General features: G+C 43.1%; 1 protein-coding gene and 1 long non-coding RNA gene across 5 annotated transcripts in view; one reads left to right on the forward strand and one right to left on the reverse strand.

The window, feature by feature from the left end:
* Positions 1-20,432, forward strand: part of KCNS3 (potassium voltage-gated channel modifier subfamily S member 3) — a 466,063-nt gene that overhangs the window by 86,549 nt on the left and 359,082 nt on the right. The gene's annotated exons all lie outside the window — the stretch shown is intronic.
* LOC310840754 overlaps positions 1-20,432 on the reverse strand; it is a 190,788-nt gene that overhangs the window by 18,436 nt on the left and 151,920 nt on the right. For all 3 annotated transcript variants that reach the window (XR_014562092.1, XR_014562093.1, XR_014562094.1), the window contains one exon: positions 13,624-13,700. This is a non-coding gene — a long non-coding RNA (uncharacterized lncRNA). The remainder of the gene's footprint in view (positions 1-13,623; positions 13,701-20,432) is intronic.

Here is a 20,432-nt window from a genome sequence, read left to right on the forward strand (position 1 = left end):
TACTTGGAGTCAAGAGTGGATTTCATGCTTTTTATTCAGCTCATAGTGGTGAGGAGGAGTGGAAGTTCTCCCAGAATGTCTGCTTTATATACATTATTTACACAATGGGCCCCATGTGATTGGCTAATTCTGGGATTCTCCTGTAGGCCAATCAGGTTGCGGTTTCACTTCCACCTGGAGCTGGATTGGGTGGCTCCTGTGGAGTAATCAGACTGCTACATTCTGGATCATATTGTTCTAGGACCAATCAGACTGCTGCATTCTGAATCCTATTCAACTCACTACATAACAAATTTGCAGCCCATTATATTCCTGCATCTCTCTTTCTCTCTCCCCAGCAGCCATCTTTCCTTCAGTTCTCCTCCTCCTCTTTGCTGCCGCCCAGTCACGTTCCAGATTCCTAGTCTCCCCGCTTCCCCTGCTCTCTATTTCAGAAAACCACTGCATTACGGTGACGGTTGGCATCACAATTCTTGTTCTTGGCAGTTAGAGACTGACTGGATTATAGGAATTACAGTCCATAAAAAGTGAGTAGGTACATAGATTCCCACGGGGACTGACAGCGAACTGAACAATGCAGAATGGTGAGGTACCCCTGTTCTTTTTCAGCATGCCCGGTTGATTCCCGTCAGTACCACAGCTGAATATTAAGCACCTTTGGGAATAGCAAGCAGCCATGCATCCTCTCTGATAAAGCTCCAAGAGCCCTTGACAGAAGAGTGGCTGAAAATCTCCTTCAACCTGATTTTGTCAGACGACGCTGACGCGTTGGCAGTGAGCTCACCACCTGCTAACTGCCTTTTGTATGGATCTTGGTTCATGTTCACATCTATCTTCTGATGTCCTCCTCCTGTAGGGTCGCCGTATTTCAGAACACTCCAAAAGTTGTTGAGCTTTTTTATATATATAATTTTTTTATTACATTTTCTGTTCTACAATTTATAATACTCATTTAAACATCCTTAAAATATCAATGACTTCCCTTCTTCTCTTTCCATGGTTCATTTTGCATATCATAAATCCCTGCATATGGTACAAGAACTAAACCATTCAGTACTCCATTATTACATCCATCAAAACTTATTTACACTGTTGAATTTATCTTAATGCTGCCAACGTTTTCAGGTGTACACAATTTTCCCCGATATACAGTGGTACTTCGGGTTACATATGCTTCAGATTACATATGCTTCAGGTTACAGACTCCGCTAACCCAGAAATAGTGCTTCAAGTTAAGAACTTTGCTTCAGGATAAGAACAGAAATCATGCTCCAGCAGCACAGCGGCAGCAGGAGGCCCCATTAGCTAAAGTGGTGCTTCAGGTTAAGAACAGTTTCAGATCAAGAATGGACCTCCGGAACAAATTAAGTACTTAACCCAAGGTACCACTGTACAGTCGTACCTTGGTTGTCAAATGCCTTGGTACTTGTACATTTCGGCTCCGGAATGACCAAAACCCAGAAGTGAGTGTTCCGGGTTTTGAACTTTTTTTGGAAGCCGAACATCCGATGTGGCTTCCGCTATTATTTCTGGCACTCCGGCACAATAGGAAGACAATCAAAAGCCACGCCTTAGTTTCCAAATGTTTTGGAAGTCAAACAGACTTCCATAACGCATTCTGTTTGAAAACCAAGGTACGACTGTATTCAATAAACATTTTCCAATTTCTCTAATTTGTTGTTGAGCTTTTAAAAGACCAAACTCCAAAGTTGTGGGGCAGAAAAAGCACTGCCTTTCAGAAATCCCTTCCCCGGACGTCAATTCCGCCTTTGAAATCCCAGTAATGTCTGGGAAAATCCGGATGTATGGTGGCCCCTATCCTCCTGCTACAGCACAGGCCACCCAGTTAACACAGTTAACTGCACATATATTTGCATTTAGCAGATTTGCTGGTCTCATCTTCTGGGAGCTTCACAAGCCTCTGAGAGCAGCCTCCAGGCAGGTGGGACTTGCTGAACTGTCTGTCAAAGCATTTGCATAGCACTCATCTTTCCCTCAATTTCCTTCTTGAATGATAACCTCCCCACATAAGGTTTTAAAAGCTGGTACTGCAGAATTTGGAATTAGCTAGTTAAAACATTCAGGTGCTCATGAACTTCCATTGCTCCCCAGAAAACCATAAAAGTTGTATTGGGTAGCTTAGCCATGTGTTCTGCAGGAGCTAAAAACTAGGTTAGGAATTCATTGCACAGTTAGCTTGCAGTACATTGGTATAGATATTGTCATGTACTGAGCTGAATAGGATCCAAAAGGCAGCAGTCTGATTGATCCTAGAACAATAGGGTCCAGAATGCAGCAGTCTGATTGGTCCACAGCAGCCACCCAATCCAGCTCCAGGTGGAAGTGAATCTGCAACCTGATTGGCCTACAGGTGAATCCCGGAATTAGCCAATCACGTGGGGCCCATTGTGTAAATAATGTATATAAAGCAGACATTTTGGAGGAACATCCATTCCTCCTCACCACTATGAGCTGAATAAAGAGCATGAAATCCACTCTTGACTCCGAGTATATTTCAGATATCTACTCAGAAGTAAGTCTCTTTGTGTTTAATGAGTCTTACTCCCAGATGTGGTGACAGTATAGCAGCCAAGGCTTTGATTTAGAGTTGGCATTGGAGGAAAACATATTCTGCAGACTCTCCATGTGTTCCTATTTTCCAGGGATGTTCCTGATTTAGAGAAGCTGCCCCAGTTTCTGATTCGACCCTAGAATGTCCTGCTTTTCCTTAGGATCTCCCTATTTTCATTGGAGAAATGTTGAAGGGTATGGTGTTATCCGACCCCTGAACGGTCTGAAGGCAATCCTGTATAGGGAATGTGTTTTTAAAAATGTTTTATTATGTTTTTATATATGTTGGAAGCTGCCCAGAGTGGCTGGGGCAACTCAGTAAGATGGGTGGGGTATAAATAATAAAATTATCATCATGGAATGGGACGTCCCTATTTTCATTACAGAAATGTTGGAGGGTATGTCTTGTGCCTTTAACAGCTGTATGGCAGGCAGAAATTTGATAGGTTAAGCCTTTTCTTGTGTGGATCTACAACTAAGAGAAAAGCATCACTATGACTGTGCTTCCTCCAATGTTATGTTATGCCATGCCCCGCATTGCAGCCATTTTGTATTATGCCATGCCGCCATGGCAACTATATTGTGACTGGTGCCCACAGCACTCTCTCAAAATTTGAAATGTGCCCATTTGTTCAAAAAGGCTGGCAACTGCTGGCCTATGGTTTTAATGACTCTTGTTTTAATGCTATGTTTATTATGATTTTTGACATAGTTGCTTTCTGTTTTGTAGCCCACCTGGGACCTTTTGGTGAAGGGTAGGTAACTAATAATGATGTAGTAATAGTAGTAGTAAAGGGACCCCTGACCGTTAGGTCCAGTCGTGGCCGACTCTGGGGTTGCTGTGCTAATCTCGCTCTATAGGCCGAGGGAGCCGGCGTACAGCTCCCAGGTTATGTGGCCAGCATGACTAAGCTGCTTCTGGTGAACCAGAGCAGCACACAGAAATGCCGTTTACCTTCCTGCCAGAGTGGTACCTATTTATCTACTTGCACTTTGATGTGCTTTTGAACTGCTAGGTTGGCAGGAGCAGGGACCGAGCAACGGGAGCTCACCCCGTCGCGGGGATTCGAACCGCTGACCTTCTGATCAGCAAGTCATAGGCTCCGTGGTTTAACCCACAGCACCACCCGTGTCCCCTGCAGTAGTAGTAATATTAATGAAATTTGGGGATAGGAAAGTCTTTTCTAGCTGCTGTAGGAATATGTTTGCCATCTGCAAAATGTGTCACAAGCTTTGGCTTGTTGTAAGTTTCACCCACAATAAACACAAGTGGAAATGTTTCATCGCGTTCTGTGCATATGTTCCTCCAGGTATCTTACGGCTTTCCTTCCCTAAAATCATTTAAAAGCAAGCACTCACAAAATATTTTGCTTCCACGTGACATACCTACCATCAGAGAGGGATCTAAAATGGTGTGCTTCTCTGCCACTTTCCCAAAGATTAGCATTTTAAATGATACAAAAAGTCCTGCTAATGGCTTAAAACTCATCTATATGTAAATTGAATAACCTTCCAAAGATGAGAAAAGAGGGCGGCGGCAGTGTGTGTGTGTGTGTGTGTGTGAATGATCAAACCTTAAACTCAGTTTTGGTAAAGCCGCAACTTCTTGTGATGTGCTGAGTCACATTAGAACTTCTTGTGATGTGCTGAGTCACATTAGAACTTCTTGTGATGTGCTGAGTCACAGCTATTTTCTCAAACTGTTGGTTGACTCTTGTTTAATGGTTCCTTATCCTGTATTAGTTTTGTTGACATTTAAAATAATAATAATTGGGGGGTATTTCAGTGCTCAATGGTGTCTTTTAATTGAGATTTTTGATCTTGTGCTTTACATTATGGAAACTATAAGTTGCTTTGAATATTGTCCGTGTCATCAAATTAAAATGACTGGGTGATTTGGGATGAAATTCCCTGTGGATTAATAATAAAGTAGATCTAGTGTATGCATAACTGTAGCTCCAGGGCTTTGACTGGGATGCAGGGTAGACATCCCAGTACAAAGTAAATAAACAAACTTCCTCTCCATCCCAAATGTGCAAAAATCCAGGGGAAGAAGGGGTGACAGCCCACATTTGTGAATTTCAAAGTGTCACCTCTTTTCTTTCTTGCACTTAAAACATTAAATTCACTCACAGCTTTTTCCTCACTCTTCAACTCAATAGATATTCTCCAGTACCAATAATGAAGTTCCACTCAACTCAGTTACCCACATTCTGGGTAAAATCCAGTTCACTTCAGTCTGGCCACAGGACTGAAACTGCCTTCTGTCTGTGTTTATAATGAGAAGTTGCTACAGGGTGACACTGTAGCACCCTGATTGTGGTTAACGCTTAGCTGGAATGAAATATTCAACGCAGCAATAGAGAAATTAAAATAATAATTTATTTGTCAGACAAATAAATGAGAGGCTCAGTGGTATATGGTTACCAAGCTCTGGCCTGCCTCTTGCCATCCTGGCCAGCACTTATATTCCCTTAATCCAGCCCCCTTTGCTCCTCCTGTGGCTGCCTCTGTCCAATCAGCCTGGTTGAAATTCCTATTGGCTGTTTGGTAGAACCAATCACAAAAGATACACCCACAAAAGATACACCCACTTCCTTGCCCTTATAAGGGAGACAAAGAGCTATATATAAATGACAAATAAGTAATAATATATCTTACATGGAATCTTAATTACCAGCTCACCTCTTGCCCTCCTTGCCCTATTGCCTTCTAAAACAAATGTTTAATCTTACATTTTTATGTTCAACAGATGTCAAGGATCTTGAGTTTCACATCAATATTGAAAGATTTCCTTCATTTGAAAGTTTCTAAACAAATGCCTGACAACCATATATATCAAGAGTGCTTGGATGGCGTCTTCTGTCTAGCAGGGGGGCTAGGCTGGTGGCTGACTTAATTTCAGGATAAATACAACTCTTACAACCATATGAAATAAGAATCTAGCATTCCTTAAATCCTTTGCATAATTACATTTAAGCCAATATATTTAAGCTAATATATTTCATTCACTTATCATAGGTAGCCTTTTAAAAGAATAAAGCCTTTGTAAAGTAAAAAGGAACTCAGTAAAAAACAGCTTTTAAAAAGAAGCCTCTTCAGTTTACACCTCCCCCCTTTCCCCCTCCTTTCCCAGCCAGCTAGATGCTTCTCCCATTAGCTCTTCCCAACAGCTTTAGAAAATTTCCCAAAAATGCTCTCTTTTCTTCTAGCCAAGCCAGTTGCCTTTTTCACTGCTCTTGGCCTTTCAACCTTGGAAAGAAGATCTGGCTCATTTTACTGAGAGGCACATTGGTATTATTTTACTATTTACCCTTGCCTTTAATTGTGTTTTTTCAGCCTTGGGGCAGCATATGTAATTCTCCCTTTTTTATGACTTTGAGAATTGTTTTTCTGCTATAAATCAGTGGGGCCCCCTTGTCTTAGGAGAAAAACCTCTTGCCAAGGTTCTTTCTGCCTGGCATGAAACATTTGAAAATCCTTTTTTTTTAAGCTCATTTTTAAATACAAGCCTTGATAAAATATAGAAGCTCTGATAAAAAATGCAGGCTTATGACTAGATGCCTCATTCCCCCCTTTCAAGCTCAAGGACCTTCATCCCAAGTGTCCTTGATAGCTTGACCTTCATCATATTCCTGAGGTAAAGCTCTGTATAGGGCCATGATATGAGGTAGAGTTTCATTTGAAACCATCTTGCTAATTGTACTTCTAAAACATGAAATGATACATGGCATCATACACAAAACCATTACCACTACTGTCAAGAAAAACAAGCAAGACAATAGTATCCCTTTGAGTCCTGCGACATTAGGTAACCAATTGGTGAGCCATCCCATATCCCATCCTTCCCATGTTTGTACTGGGACATGTGCTATATTCTCCATCTTTGTGGCCAACACACGGATTGCCTCACCATTATCTGAAATGTTAAAGCAACAGGCATTCCCTGTCAAGTTCAAGACTCCACATAGGCCTCCCTGCCTGGCAAGTACATAATCCATTCCCATTTTCAGCTGCAAAATGGCGGCTCTACTTTCATCCAACTGTTGTGCAATAAGTCTCAAACTCTGGGCCGTTGCATTGGTTACAAGTTCCACTACTGCTTGCAATCGAATTATTCTGTTTAGATTATAAATAGGATCCCGTGCCCCTTGTATGAGCTCACCAGGATTCCAGGAGGCAGGATCATAATAGGCTATAATGCGCTCTGGCGGCCAATCATCAGTACCGCTCCAACTTTGGGTACTTCCTCCTGCTATATGAGAAATATCAGCATTCCTTCGTGTTCGCCTGGCCGAACTAGTGGGCATAATCCACATTGGTGGTAATACCCAACCCAAGAAACAAGTCCCACTCCATTTGGAAGGGAGCTTTTTGTATGCCCATTCTCCACATATCCACCACAACCATCGGGTCTGAGGTTTTTGGTACGTGGAGTACAGAAGGCGAAATACCAAAAGAGGTAGAGAGTTCACAGTGCAGTATGTTAGATTGCCTTTTTCTGTCACAGTTATGTTCCACACCACTTTCCATGCGTGAATAAAAGGAGGTGCACAGGGCAAGGTATTCCGAGTTCGATAGGTAGTACCGTGTGCCCAGGTATGACTATTCTTAATATAATCCCAAGTATAGTGACAATGAGAAGAGCCTATCATGGGAGAATCAGCTGCATCTGATGATTTATGTACACAGAATTCCCCTTGTACAGGTATAACTCGTAATGGTTTAGTTGAGTTCCATCCGGGGAAATTCTGTATTTCTGTTTGGTGTGGCATTTCGCTTACCATACCAATGGCATCTAATGGTATCGGTAATAAGGGCATACCTCCCTCTGAATCATCTGGCCCAAGAGAGCAAACAAGGCAATTGGTCCTATTTGCAACATTGGCTACCATTTCAGCTAAACCTACCCACATATTGTGGTCATGGCTGAATCCATATTTAGCCAATTTGGTCAGATTCAAGGACCCTTCCCCTTCCCAAGGGATCAGGATTAATAATAAAATCATGTTGATGTCTAGTATATGCATTCCTTCCACAAAAGATTACCTTATTGTGATAGCAAATAATTATTAGCCCCAATATAATTCCCCCAGTGACAGAAATGGGGTACCACCAAGACCAAAACATATATCCCGAGGATCCCCAATGAGTAATATCTCTGATAATTGTTCCACAAGGGGGCAGTCAATCAATTGTATTAGAGAATCTTTCCGTTCACAGTCGCTGGTTCAGACGCTCCTCAAGCTTCAGGCGTGCGCAGGTCAGCCAGCTTCCAGGTTGTGGCTGCAGCAGGCCGGTCGTCAAATGTTGCCCGTGACCTAGCCCGTTCCCGGTAGGGCTAGATACAGGGGTTTTTGGAGAGAGTTAGTTTTAAAGGATTAGAGGGGTCACCTTTGCACGTCCAACTGCCTTCGGACTTCTTCAAACGAGAGTGATGAATCCAGGGGGTCACCTCAGCTACCTTCACCGCTGTTGGAGTAGAGAGCAAGACGGTGTAAGGTCCACGCCACTTTGGTGCAAGTGGATCACGTTTCCACTCTTTCACCCATACGCTATCGCCAGCCTGGAACTGATGAATCGGCTCGGCAATGCTGCACGGCGTGCGTTCGAGGGCCCACCTGTTAAGAGAAACAAAAACACGGGAGAGAGATTGCACTTGTCCCTGTGTCACATGATCTCCTATTTGTTTAAGGTCAGCTGGAATATCCTGAACAAAGGAGGGCGGTCTCCCATACAGGAGCTCAAAAGGTGACAACTTAAGTCTTTTTGTAGGTGCACACCGAACACGAAACAGTGTTATGGGTAACACATCTACCCATCCCAATCCCGTTTCCTGGGTTAATTTTGCCAATTGGGTTTTCAGAGTCCGATTCATTCTTTCAGTTTTCCCTGAACTCTGAGGCCTATATGCTGTATGCAGTCTCCATTTTACTTGTAGGACTTCCCTTCCCATCCTTCTGATTTCTGAATTTTCTTACGAATGTCAGAAGCGCACTGGGCCACAAATGTAGCAGTAATCATTCTGCTGTTTTCAGGGGCTTCAGGGTCAAAAGGAGTCCATATACGATAGGCTTCTTGCAGCCTCTCTAAAAAGTCTCCTGGACTCTCATTTGGTTTCTGTTCTACTTCTGAGACTTTAGACATATTAGTGGGCTTCTGGCATGCCCTGCGGATACCTTGCACAAGCGTCTGGCGGTAGGTGGTAAGTCTGGCCAGATGAATTCCATTGTTTGGATCCCAATTAGGATCTTCCAAGGGAAAGTTATCTTGGAGATGACGGTCAATATTAAAAATATTTCCCACTCTGGCCTGCTCACGCAAATATATCTGTGCCTTTTCAATTATGTCTCTCCTTTCCTCAGTGGTGAAAAGAGTATTTAGGAGCTGGCGACAATCTGTCCAAGTAGGGCTATGAGTATTTACTATTGAAGTCACCAAGTCCATCATAGCCTGAGGTTTTTCTGCAAAAGATGGGGTGTGTGTTTTCCAATTCATCAAATCTGTAGTTGTGAATGGAATATATTGCAGGGTCGAAGTTCGAGGTGGCCGTGGTCCGGGTTGCCCATTAACCAGCGCAGGCTCCTCAAGTGCATCAAATACTCTTCTAAGAGGGGCTACTACGTGACCTTTCTCTTCGCTTTGCTCTAGGGGCCTCAAATCATAGGGGATGGTATTTGTCCCAAGGCATTCTTTTAGCAGCTTTATACGCCTGGCTGTATTGCTTGCTGACCGATTAAGGTCTCCCTGTAACTTCTGTAATAATTCTCTAGGACTTGGATGTACAGGGGTTTGGGGTGGGCAATCAGTTGTTCCACTAAAGGAGACTTTAGATGCAGGTCTATTAGGAGTCACAGGTGGAATAACCACTTCTGCTTGGGCTTTATTATAGGACTCCAATGCCTCCTGAAGATATTTATCATAATCTATCAAGGAATCAAGCTCTGTGACTCCACTCCCATTATTCATTCCACTTTCTTGCCTTGGGGTTACAACTGGCGGAGTGTTTGAATTAAGCTCCCTTCGATGTGGAGCATAGGGTGGAGGTGGAAGCACCTCTTCCTCTGGTCCCTCAAAAATGGGTTTGAGTTTATTTGGCAAGATTCCTTTCCTAGCTTCAGCTTTTACAGCCAATAATTTGCATCGTTTGACTTTGCATTCCCTTATCCATGGAGGATTTTTATTTAATGTGCTCAGCCAGGAATCTATATATGGAAATTGTTCTGGGCACCCTCCAGTTTCTTTGGCGATGTTAGACCAAAGTTTGCTTACTAAATTTATATCAAAAGTTCCCTGAGATGGCCATTCAGTATTTTGTTTCGGCCATTCTAGTTCACATAACGTTCTCAAGCACTCTGGCATCATTTTGACTCCATATGCCCCTGAGAAGGCTTTCTTAAAATTATTTAACATACACTCAAGAGGTGTATTTTCCCCCTTTGAACCCCCAACTCCCATTGTATGGCCCTGTGAAGTATCCACTCAGTCACTCACACACACGCTTTGTGGGTTTCCTTGCCTAGTGAAGTCGCCTTACTAGGAACCGAAGTACTGCCCACTCCACACTCAGGTCAGCTACAGATTGCTCTGTACTTTCTCACACATACAATGCGCTAGATACTTCACCACACTCTACCTCCCAATTTTCCCTTTTCCTCCACCAGACCAACATCTGATGTACCCAACCACCTAGCGTACTCAGTTTCCCCTTACTGAGACGCAGAAGTTTGATCAAGACTTCTCTTCCTCCCAATTAATTGGAGGGCCAAAAATCCCTTTGTGCACTTACCCTTGGTTGGTTCCCTGTTTCCCCCGGTCCGTCGCCGCCAGTGAGCAGGGTATCAGACAGACGAGTCTTCTGCGTTCCCCCTGGAAAAATTTACCAGTGCGCGCTGGGTAAGCAGTGGTCCTCTCTCTTGTACCCTGCCCAGTAGGGCGAAGGGGCTGCGTTCCAGCAGACCACTTATCCGAGTCACGGCACCATAAAATGTAGCACCCTGCTTGTGGTTAACGCTTAGCTGGAATGAAATATTCAACGCAGCAATAGAGAAATTAAAATAATAATTTATTTGTCAGACAAATAAATGAGAGGCTCAGTGGTATATGGTTACCAAGCTCTGGCCTGCCTCTTGCCATCCTGGCCAGCACTTATATTCCCTTAATCCAGCCCCCTTTGCTCCTCCTGTGGCTGCCTCTGTCCAATCAGCCTGGTTGAAATTCCTATTGGCTGTTTGGTAGAACCAATCACAAAAGATACACCCACAAAAGATACACCCACTTCCTTGCCCTTATAAGGGAGACAAAGAGCTATATATAAATGACAAATAAGTAATAATATATCTTACATGGAATCTTAATTACCAGCTCACCTCTTGCCCTCCTTGCCCTATTGCCTTCTAAAACAAATGTTTAATCTTACATTTTTATGTTCAACAGATGTCAAGGATCTTGAGTTTCACATCAATATTGAAAGATTTCCTTCATTTGAAAGTTTCTAAACAAATGCCTGACAACCATATATATCAAGAGTGCTTGGATGGCGTCTTCTGTCTAGCAGGGGGGCTAGGCTGGTGGCTGACTTAATTTCAGGATAAATACAACTCTTACAACCATATGAAATAAGAATCTAGCATTCCTTAAATCCTTTGCATAATTACATTTAAGCCAATATATTTAAGCTAATATATTTCATTCACTTATCATAGGTAGCCTTTTAAAAGAATAAAGCCTTTGTAAAGTAAAAAGGAACTCAGTAAAAAACAGCTTTTAAAAAGAAGCCTCTTCAGTTTACACCTCCCCCCTTTCCCCCTCCTTTCCCAGCCAGCTAGATGCTTCTCCCATTAGCTCTTCCCAACAGCTTTAGAAAATTTCCCAAAAATGCTCTCTTTTCTTCTAGCCAAGCCAGTTGCCTTTTTCACTGCTCTTGGCCTTTCAACCTTGGAAAGAAGATCTGGCTCATTTTACTGAGAGGCACATTGGTATTATTTTACTATTTACCCTTGCCTTTAATTGTGTTTTTTCAGCCTTGGGGCAGCATATGTAATTCTCCCTTTTTTATGACTTTGAGAATTGTTTTTCTGCTATAAATCAGTGGGGCCCCCTTGTCTTAGGAGAAAAACCTCTTGCCAAGGTTCTTTCTGCCTGGCATGAAACATTTGAAAATCCTTTTTTTTTTAAGCTCATTTTTAAATACAAGCCTTGATAAAATATAGAAGCTCTGATAAAAAATGCAGGCTTATGACTAGATGCCTCAACACAATTGTCTTTTTCTCCTCCTTGTAGGCTCTCCTTGATTTATAAAGAGCAGAAATCTTTGGACATAGAATTCTCACTCCCACAAATATTTGCACAATGACTTATTCCTGTGTAGAATTAAAGGGGGGGTGATTCTCATTGCCTTTGGTAACTATGAATCAAATATCAGGGTCCCAATAAATTGGGATAGCACAGAGAACAAGCATGATGAATTGTGAGCTAATTACATGAGAAATCTTGATTTACACTGTAAAATGTCAATTTGTTATTTTGAGGCTATAATTCACTTAACATGTCTAACAAATCCTGTTTCCTGAAGTGTCTGCTTTAATGGTATCTAGGAAACAGTTGCTTTTAGATGCAAATCATTTGCAAATCGCCTCTTTTCAATTCTCCGGATGGGACTTTTCACATTCAAATCTGATTAACCTAGGTGTTATCAGTCCCGTTCCGAAAGCTGAAATGCCACTGGGTTTAATTACAATTTTCATCCCCGCAAAAATAAATATATGGTGAATTACAGTTCAGTGACAAAATGTTTTGCTTACAAAATTTCAGCGGCTCTCTGATTATCATACAGAGAAAATAGTATGCATGTGTGTGCGCAGCGGCAACAATCTACGAACCATTTTTAGTAGCCTACCACTAAATGAATTGGTCTATAAGTAAAGGTAAAGGGATCCCTGACCATTAGGTCCATTCATGGCCGACTCTGGGGTTGCGGCGCTCATCTCGCTTTATTGGCCGAGGGAGCTGACGTACAGCTTCCGGGTCATGTGGCCAGCATGACTAAGCCACTTCTGGCGAACCAGAGCAGCGCACGGAAACGCTGTTTACCTTTCCGCTGGAGCGGTACCTATTTATCTACTTGCACTTGACATGCTTTCAAACTGCTAGGTGGGCATCAGCTGGGACCGAGCAACGGGAGCTCACCCCGTCGTGGGGATTCGAACCACCGACCTTCTGATCAGCAAGTCCTAGGCTCTGTGGTTTAACCCACAGTGCCACCCATGTCTATGCCTAGTCCTAATCCTAATCATATTTGCTTATACCACTGATCTCAGTGGATTTCTGGAATAGCTCAGTTGGTAGAGGCTGGTACTCATAATCTCAGGGTCACATTGGGCAGAAGATTTCTGCATTACAGAGGGTTGGACTAGTGCAGTGTTTCCCAGCCTTGGGTCTCCAGCTGGTTTTGAACTACAACTCCCATAATTCCTAGCTAGCAAGACTAGCGGTCAGGGGTGATGGGAATTGGAGTCTGAAAACATCTGGGGACCCAGGGTTGGGGAACACTGGACCAGATGACCCTTGTGGTCCCTTCCAACTTTACAGTTCTGTGATTCTAGTACAGTCATACCTTGGATCCCAAACGCCTTGCAAGTCCAACATTTTGGCTCCCAAATGCCGCAAACCTGGAAGTGAGTGTTCTGGTTTGCAAACATTATTTGGAACCCAAACGTCCGACGTGGCTTCCGATTGGCTGCAGGAGCTTCCTGCAGCCAATCAGAAGCCGCATCTTGGTTTCCGATCATTTTGGAAGTCAAACGGACTTCCGGAACGGATTCCGTTCGACTTCCGAGGTACCACTGTATTTTTATACCCATGTCAGTTGGATAGGACTTCAGCTAGACACATTCACTAAGTTAAAACATAAAATAGAAACATATTTACAACAAAAACATTAAATAAACATTAAATAGCAAAATACTAGCATATACTTTAAAAACGGCTGCATATCCCCACTGCTAACACTTTCAAAGTTTCCAGGAACAATGTATTTCAAGCATCAAATACCTGAGCGAACAGGAATGCTGCAGCACATTCCTGAATGTTAATGATGAGGGAGATACTTGCACCATCCCAAAGAGAACCTTCCACAATCAAGGAAATGATACAGAGAAGGCTACCTTGGTTTGTTGAAATGCACATACACAGCTTCCTGTTATTATCTGTATGGCTGTGATGGCCTGGGAATCCGATTCAGAGGCTGAACCGGAGGAATCCCAGCCTGCACAGGAGTCCCCGCCTCCGGGGCCGGCTGAGCTGGGGCAGGGCCTTGATTCTGAAGCGCCTGCACCTGTGCCGGATCCTCAGGAGCAGGCACCAGGTGAATCCACTCTGGCTCGGGAGGTGGTTGAGGACTCAGTGCCTACAGGTGAGTCTCCCCCTGGGCCCAGTAACCCTTCAGCCTCTCCTGAACTGCAGAGGCTCAGGGCAGAGAGGCGAAGGGAACTGGTTTCTCCCAGGAGGAGTGCTCGCCTTAAGGCCAGGAGAGGTGGGTCTCCTGGGGGCCGGGACCGCCCCTGGCCTCAGAGAAGATAAAGGCCAGTCAGCCCGGTCCCAGGTTACGGGAGCAACGTCGTTGATGAGCTGTTTCGGCCAGCATCCAGTCCTGTTTCCCCAGAGTTCCTGTCCTTGCCCGGCTTCTCACTGTGGACCCCGCTTTGCCCGAGGAGGACTGTCTGCTGACCCTCAACTCAGGTCCTGGACCTCGCCCCACGGTAACCTCCCCCCTGGACCAGCACAATGGCACATGACTAGTCTAGAGTGACTGAGGGATGCATTTCACAATGTAGCTAAGCCCACAAACCTTCCAAGTTTCTAAAGCATTCTCTCATTGCATCCTACTCAGCTAAACACCTGCAAAGGTTGGAGTGGGTTTTAAGAGTTCATGACCGTGGGGGGGGGGAGTAAAGTAAATTCAATAAGTTCAACAAAGCTCAGCTGAATACATATCATCCATTCAAAAAACGGCACTGATAATTTTTCTTAGATCCCTGACAATGTTTAGATTCTTTTTTTAAAAAATGGTTCTTTTCAAACATGATCCCCTTCACCTCTGTGTTCTTACACAACCGAGGAATTATTATTATTATTTTTTAATAATTTTTATTAAGTACAAATTGGAAAACATATATATTTACAACAAAAGGAAATACATATTACCAAGGAAAAAAAATAGAGAATACTTTGCCTCTTTTCATATTTACAGTTATTTATACTTCTATAAAATGCTATTCACAATAAAGGAGTGAAATGAAAGATATCAGAAAAAAGAAAAAAGAACAAAGAAAAAATAAAGAAGTAAAAGAAAAGGATCATAGGTGAAACTTTTTAAAAGTAGATAAGTATTCACTATACATAGCTGTTTCCCATCTATATTTATATTTAATTGTATAATTTCATCTTGTCCTTATCTACCTTAAAAAGTGTTGTTGTTTTTTTAAAAGACTTCCACCGTTTGCCTCACACGTTTTTAATAATCCGTTCGTCAAATCCTCTGTTCTTCATATTTTCCCTTTGGATTTCCTTAATGTCTCACTTTATATTTTTTATATTATGCACAAGATTATTCTAAACACAACCAGATTTTTATAATCGAGCCCTGTTTTTGTAAACAATCATTTAAGAACTCCCATTGCTTCATAACCATGGTTTTGGATTTTCTCCTTATTATATCCATTAGTTTTGCTAGTTCCAGGTACTCGTAAATTTCTATAGATGGTATCCAAAGGTAATTGTGCATGAGATGTATGGACCCCCTTCCCCACCACATCCCTCCGTGCCCACTGGTGGAGGAAGGGGGTGCAGGGGCTTCAGTCTGCCCCGGATGTCAGCACTGAGGGGGGTGACAAAATGAGGTGTTGTCTTTTTTTTTTTTTTTTAAAGGACTCACAAAACCTTTTAGGAGTGACGTGGTGGCTTAGCCACCCGCAGGTTCCGCACTGCCTGAAACAGCAGCGTGGGACTTGCGCCTGCCCACCGCCTCTCCCTCAGCCACCCTACAGCTGAGGAGGTGGCAGCGGAGAGGTTCCAAGTGTCGGAGAGGCTCACCCCACCCCCATGGGGAGATTGCCCTGCCCCACGGGCAGATTGCCCCGCCCCCATGGGGGAGGATCGCCCTGCCCCCCGCTGCAGGACACGACCCAACACCAGGCACCCGAGTGGCTAGCTACGCCCCTGTCCGTGCCCACCTAAAAGGCTCCGCCTTAGGATTGGAGGACCCTTCAGAACATTATGGGATAGGGGAGTGGAGCTGCAGTGACTAGGAAGGATTGTCCCCCCCCTCTTCCAACCCCCACCGTGAGAGCACAACTCTTTTCCATTCATATAAAAGCAGATTTGGGGTCAAAGCACTGGGAGCGAGTACTATGTATTTTCAAAAGCAACCAGGGTGGAAGGCAGGTCTTATATATAACATTTCAACACATGCATTTTACATTAGCCAAACCTTTCATCGTGTTGGAAAGGTGAGATATGCAACAGGGAACCTCCTTTCGGAATTCTGTAGGTCTCACCTGACCTTTGTAACATGATAACATTTTGTCTTTTTTAAAAAAAAGTGTTTTGCACAATTCCCCCCCCCCCAAAAAAAAAAAATAAACCCTGCCTTGAGCAATGTGGACTTTTGTAGAATCCATAACAGAAACATGCAGTTTCTCTTCATGAGTGGTCCATGTTCCAGGCTGTTTGTTTCTCTCTCCCCTTGCTGTCTCTCTCTCTCTTTGTGTGTGTGTTTTATAGCGCTAATAAGCTGGGAATTTGTTATTTGAATGTGTTCTCTTCAGAGACTGCTACAAACTCTAGGATATCTGTGCAGCGCTGACATCTTTTTTTTTTTTAAGCTGGAAGAACTGCACCTTTTCAAATAAATGATTTTTTCACATAAGCTTAACGTGTGCAAATTTATGTTGTTTTGAAGTGCCAGGGTGGCGGGGTGTGTTTGTGTGTTCAGTATAGCCTTTCCCCCTAATGCATTTTGTCCTGCAATTTTTATCCTGTCTTCGCTCACGAGAAGATTTGCTCAAAAGCAGTTTGCTCTGCAGCAGCCAGCTTTTCCTGCCCGTTTTTCTGCTTTGCTTTTATAATTCTCAGCCTCATTAACTCTCCGTTGCTTCTCCTCCAATCTCCCGGAAAAGTAGCTTCTCCCCCTAGTCTAAAAACTTCCTTAAAAATAATAATACTTTATTCTATAAAGCAACCTAACCCTACAGTGCCTGGGAACACGGGCTTTTGCTATACAGTGGTATCTCAGGTTACAGACTCTGCTAATCCAGAAGTAGTACCTCAGCTTAAGAACTCTGCTTCAGGATGAGAACAGAAATCGCACGTCGGCAACACGGCAGCAGTGGGAGGCCCCATTAGCTAAAGTGGTGCCTCAGGTTAAGAACGGTTTCAGGTTAAGAATGGACCTCTGGAACGAATTTTTAACCCGAAGTACCACTGTATTTTTGCAGGCCACCTGCCAGGGATATGGTTGAGGGCATAAAAGCATGAGGTAGCCCTTCTGTATCATCACTCCCCCCCACCCCTCCGCTGCCCCAAACACACATACTTCCAAGAGAAATGGATGGATAATAGAATGTGTTTTCTGTTCAGAGCAGGCAAACACACTCACTGCCTGAATGAGCCTGGGTCAACTTCTGAAGAAGAACAATAGCAGGGACTCTTTTTACCTGAAACTCAGAACTTGTGAATGCCATTAATGTGAGTCACAAGGCGGGGGGGGGGGCGGGGGAGCCATTTTTACAAATGAATCTATGTGCTTTCTTTAAAACCTTTTTCATCTGTTTTACAGAGAGATGAAAGTGTTGGGCTACAGAGGGACTGTTTCATTTCACATCTCCAGGTTTGGCTTAGAAAATATATTTATATATTTTCTCTTTTTTTAAAAAAAATAAATATTTATTAAAGTTTTTTGATACAAATGCACAAATAATAAACAACATTGCTTATATCAAAACGTGGTTTCATCACTTCTTTGGACTCCCTCACGTCCCCCGCTCCCACTTACATCGTTAAAAAGTTTTTCCAAGCAAATTATCAACTTGTTTACAATCTTATATCCACTCATTTAAATACAATCTAGCAATTCTCCAAAAGGTTTGTGTTTTCTTTAACCTCACTTATCATCAAATTCAAATCTAATTTAGTGGTGGCCAATTATTTATAATCTAGCATCCTTCTTAACATTCAACCAAATTACAATTATATTTTCTCAAACTACACCGTTTGCGAGAGTGTATGCTAGACAGCATCTTAAAAAGTAGAGACATCACCTTGCCAACAAAGGTCTGTATAGTAGAAGCCATGGTTTTTCCAGTAGTGATGTATGGAAGTGAAAGCTGGACCATAAAGAAGGCTGATCGCCGAATAATTGATGCTTTTAAATTATGGTGCTGGAGGAGACTCTTGAGAGTCCCATGGACTGCAAGAAGATCAAACCCATCCATTCTGAAGGAAATCAGCCCTGAGTGATCACTGGAAGGATAGATCCTTTGGCCACCTCATGAGAAGAGAAGACTCTCTGGAAAAGACCCTGATGTTGGGAAAGATGGAGGGCACAAGGAGAGAACGAGATGGTTGGACAGTGTTCTCGAAGCTACCAGCATGAGTTTGACCAAACTGTGGGAAGTAGTGGAGGACAGAGGTGCCTGGCGTCCTCTGGTCCATGGGGTCACAAAGAGTCGGACACAACTAAACGACTAAACAACAATAACAACAACATGGTTATCAGAGGGTCAGCTAGTGGGATTGGGAAGGTTAGCTGTGGTGGCAGTGGGAGAATGCTACTGCCACATCCTATAACCTGCAAAATCATTGTGATCAGAGGGAGAGGCAAAGGGCAGCCTTTTATTTTCTTATTTATTTTACCTTGCATGCACACCACAGAATCAGAGAACCATAGAGCTGGAAGGAACCCTGAGGATCATCTAGTCCAACCCCCTGCAATGCAGGAATCTCAGCCATAGCCCCATGACTGATGGCCTTCCAACCTCTGCTTAAAAACCACCGATGAAGGAGAGCCCAAAACCTTCCAAGGAAGACTGTGGCACTATCAAACAGCTCTTACTGTCAGAAAGGTCTTGCTGATGTTTAGTCGGAATCTCCTTTCTTGTAACTTGAAGCCACTGGTTCGAGTCTGTGTCAGAAATCAAGCCAATATCATGAGACACTGGCAACTCTCCCAGGCACCCGGCTTGATCTCCTGTTGACCTCCCTGGCTGCATTCCCCAGCAAGATCCAGGCTAGGTCGCAATAGGTGATCCTTCTCAGCGTGAGAAGAACACACCCCCTCTTTCCTGCCCCCCCTGGCAGGGGAAAGAGATAGACAAAAACGTATTTTCATGCCTTTATTTCTGTCTTTGCAGCATTACAAAAAACATGACTGCTCTCTTCAAACTCCAGCAGTCTAGAGACAAACACTTCCTGTACAGCTCATATTACACTCTGAGCTAATTCCGGTGCTTCACACTGTGAATTGACTGTCCCTCTGTTTCCCATGGAACAGTCCCAACATTCCCATCATGTTTTGTTTTCAAGCTAGCACTTTGCAGCTGCATTGCTTCTATATCGTAAAAGTCTGACCCTCTGGAGCAGTAGAATACAAGCTTGCTCCATCATCCATGTGACAGCCCTTGAGAGATTTGAAGATGGCTGTCAGATCTCCTCTCACTCTCCTCTTTTCCAGGCTAAACACGTCCAGCTCCCTCAACCGTTCCTCATAAGACTTGGTTTCCAGACCCTTGGGCATCTTGGTCAACCTCCTCTGCACACGTTCCAGCTTGTCAACATCCTTCTTAAACTGTGGTACTCAGAATGGGACACAGTATTCCACTGGGGGGGGGGTATGAACTACTCCAGCTTCAGAAAAAGAGGGAATATTTTATCACATGTGGGAATGTAAAAAGGTGAAATGCTTCTGGGAGATGATATATAATGAGTTGAAAAAAAATGTTGAAATATACATTTATAAAGAAACCAGAAGCATTTCTATTGGGCATTGTGGGGAATGACATAAATAGAAAGGAATGTAAGCTCTTTTTATATGCAATAACAGCAGCAAGAATATTATTGGCCCAAAAATGGAAGCAAGAAGAGTTACTGACGATTGAAGAATGGTGGATGAAGTTAATGAACTATGTAGAATTAGATAAAATAACAGGAAGGATTCAAAACGAGTGAGACTGGAGTAAATTTATAGACTATATGAAAAGTAATTGTGAAGAACAGATGACGTTTGTAGGGTTGCAAGAAGTTTTGTGAGGAGTATTATTAGAAGTATTGTAAAAATGGACAAGGGGGAGGATGATTTGTTAAGAGATGCAAAGGCAATATAAAGTTAAGAAATGCATAAGAAGTGGTTAAAACGGTGGATCATCAGAGGTGCTGATGGAAGTCTAAAAAGATTGTATAAATGATAAGTTTTGTGGTACATTTTATAATTTATATGTTAAAATTAATAAAAAAAATATTATAAAAAAGAACTACACCAGCTTCAGGATTGGTATTGTCATGGCCCATCCCCCCTTTTTGTATTTTGTGAGTGTAAGGTGGGCCTTGGATCCTCGACACACACCACTTGCCACCGCCACCACCATCTGCAACTGCAGAGCTCCTCCAGAAATATAGGTGTTATTCTATGGATGGAGTTTCTCTCCACCAGCAGAGGACATGTTCCTGAGCTCCTTACCCCCTCAGCTGGCTTCTGGCTAGCTGTCAGCTTTGAGCCTCCATACATTGCAGCAAAATCCACAGAGATTCTTGTGGCATATTAAATATGTTTTTTAACGTAAGCATTTGTGAACCAGAGCCCACTTCAT

This window comes from Podarcis gaigeae (genome assembly GCF_964106915.1).
Source record: "Podarcis gaigeae genome assembly, chromosome: 3".
In the NCBI taxonomy this organism is placed as follows: Eukaryota; Metazoa; Chordata; class Lepidosauria; order Squamata; family Lacertidae; genus Podarcis; species Podarcis gaigeae.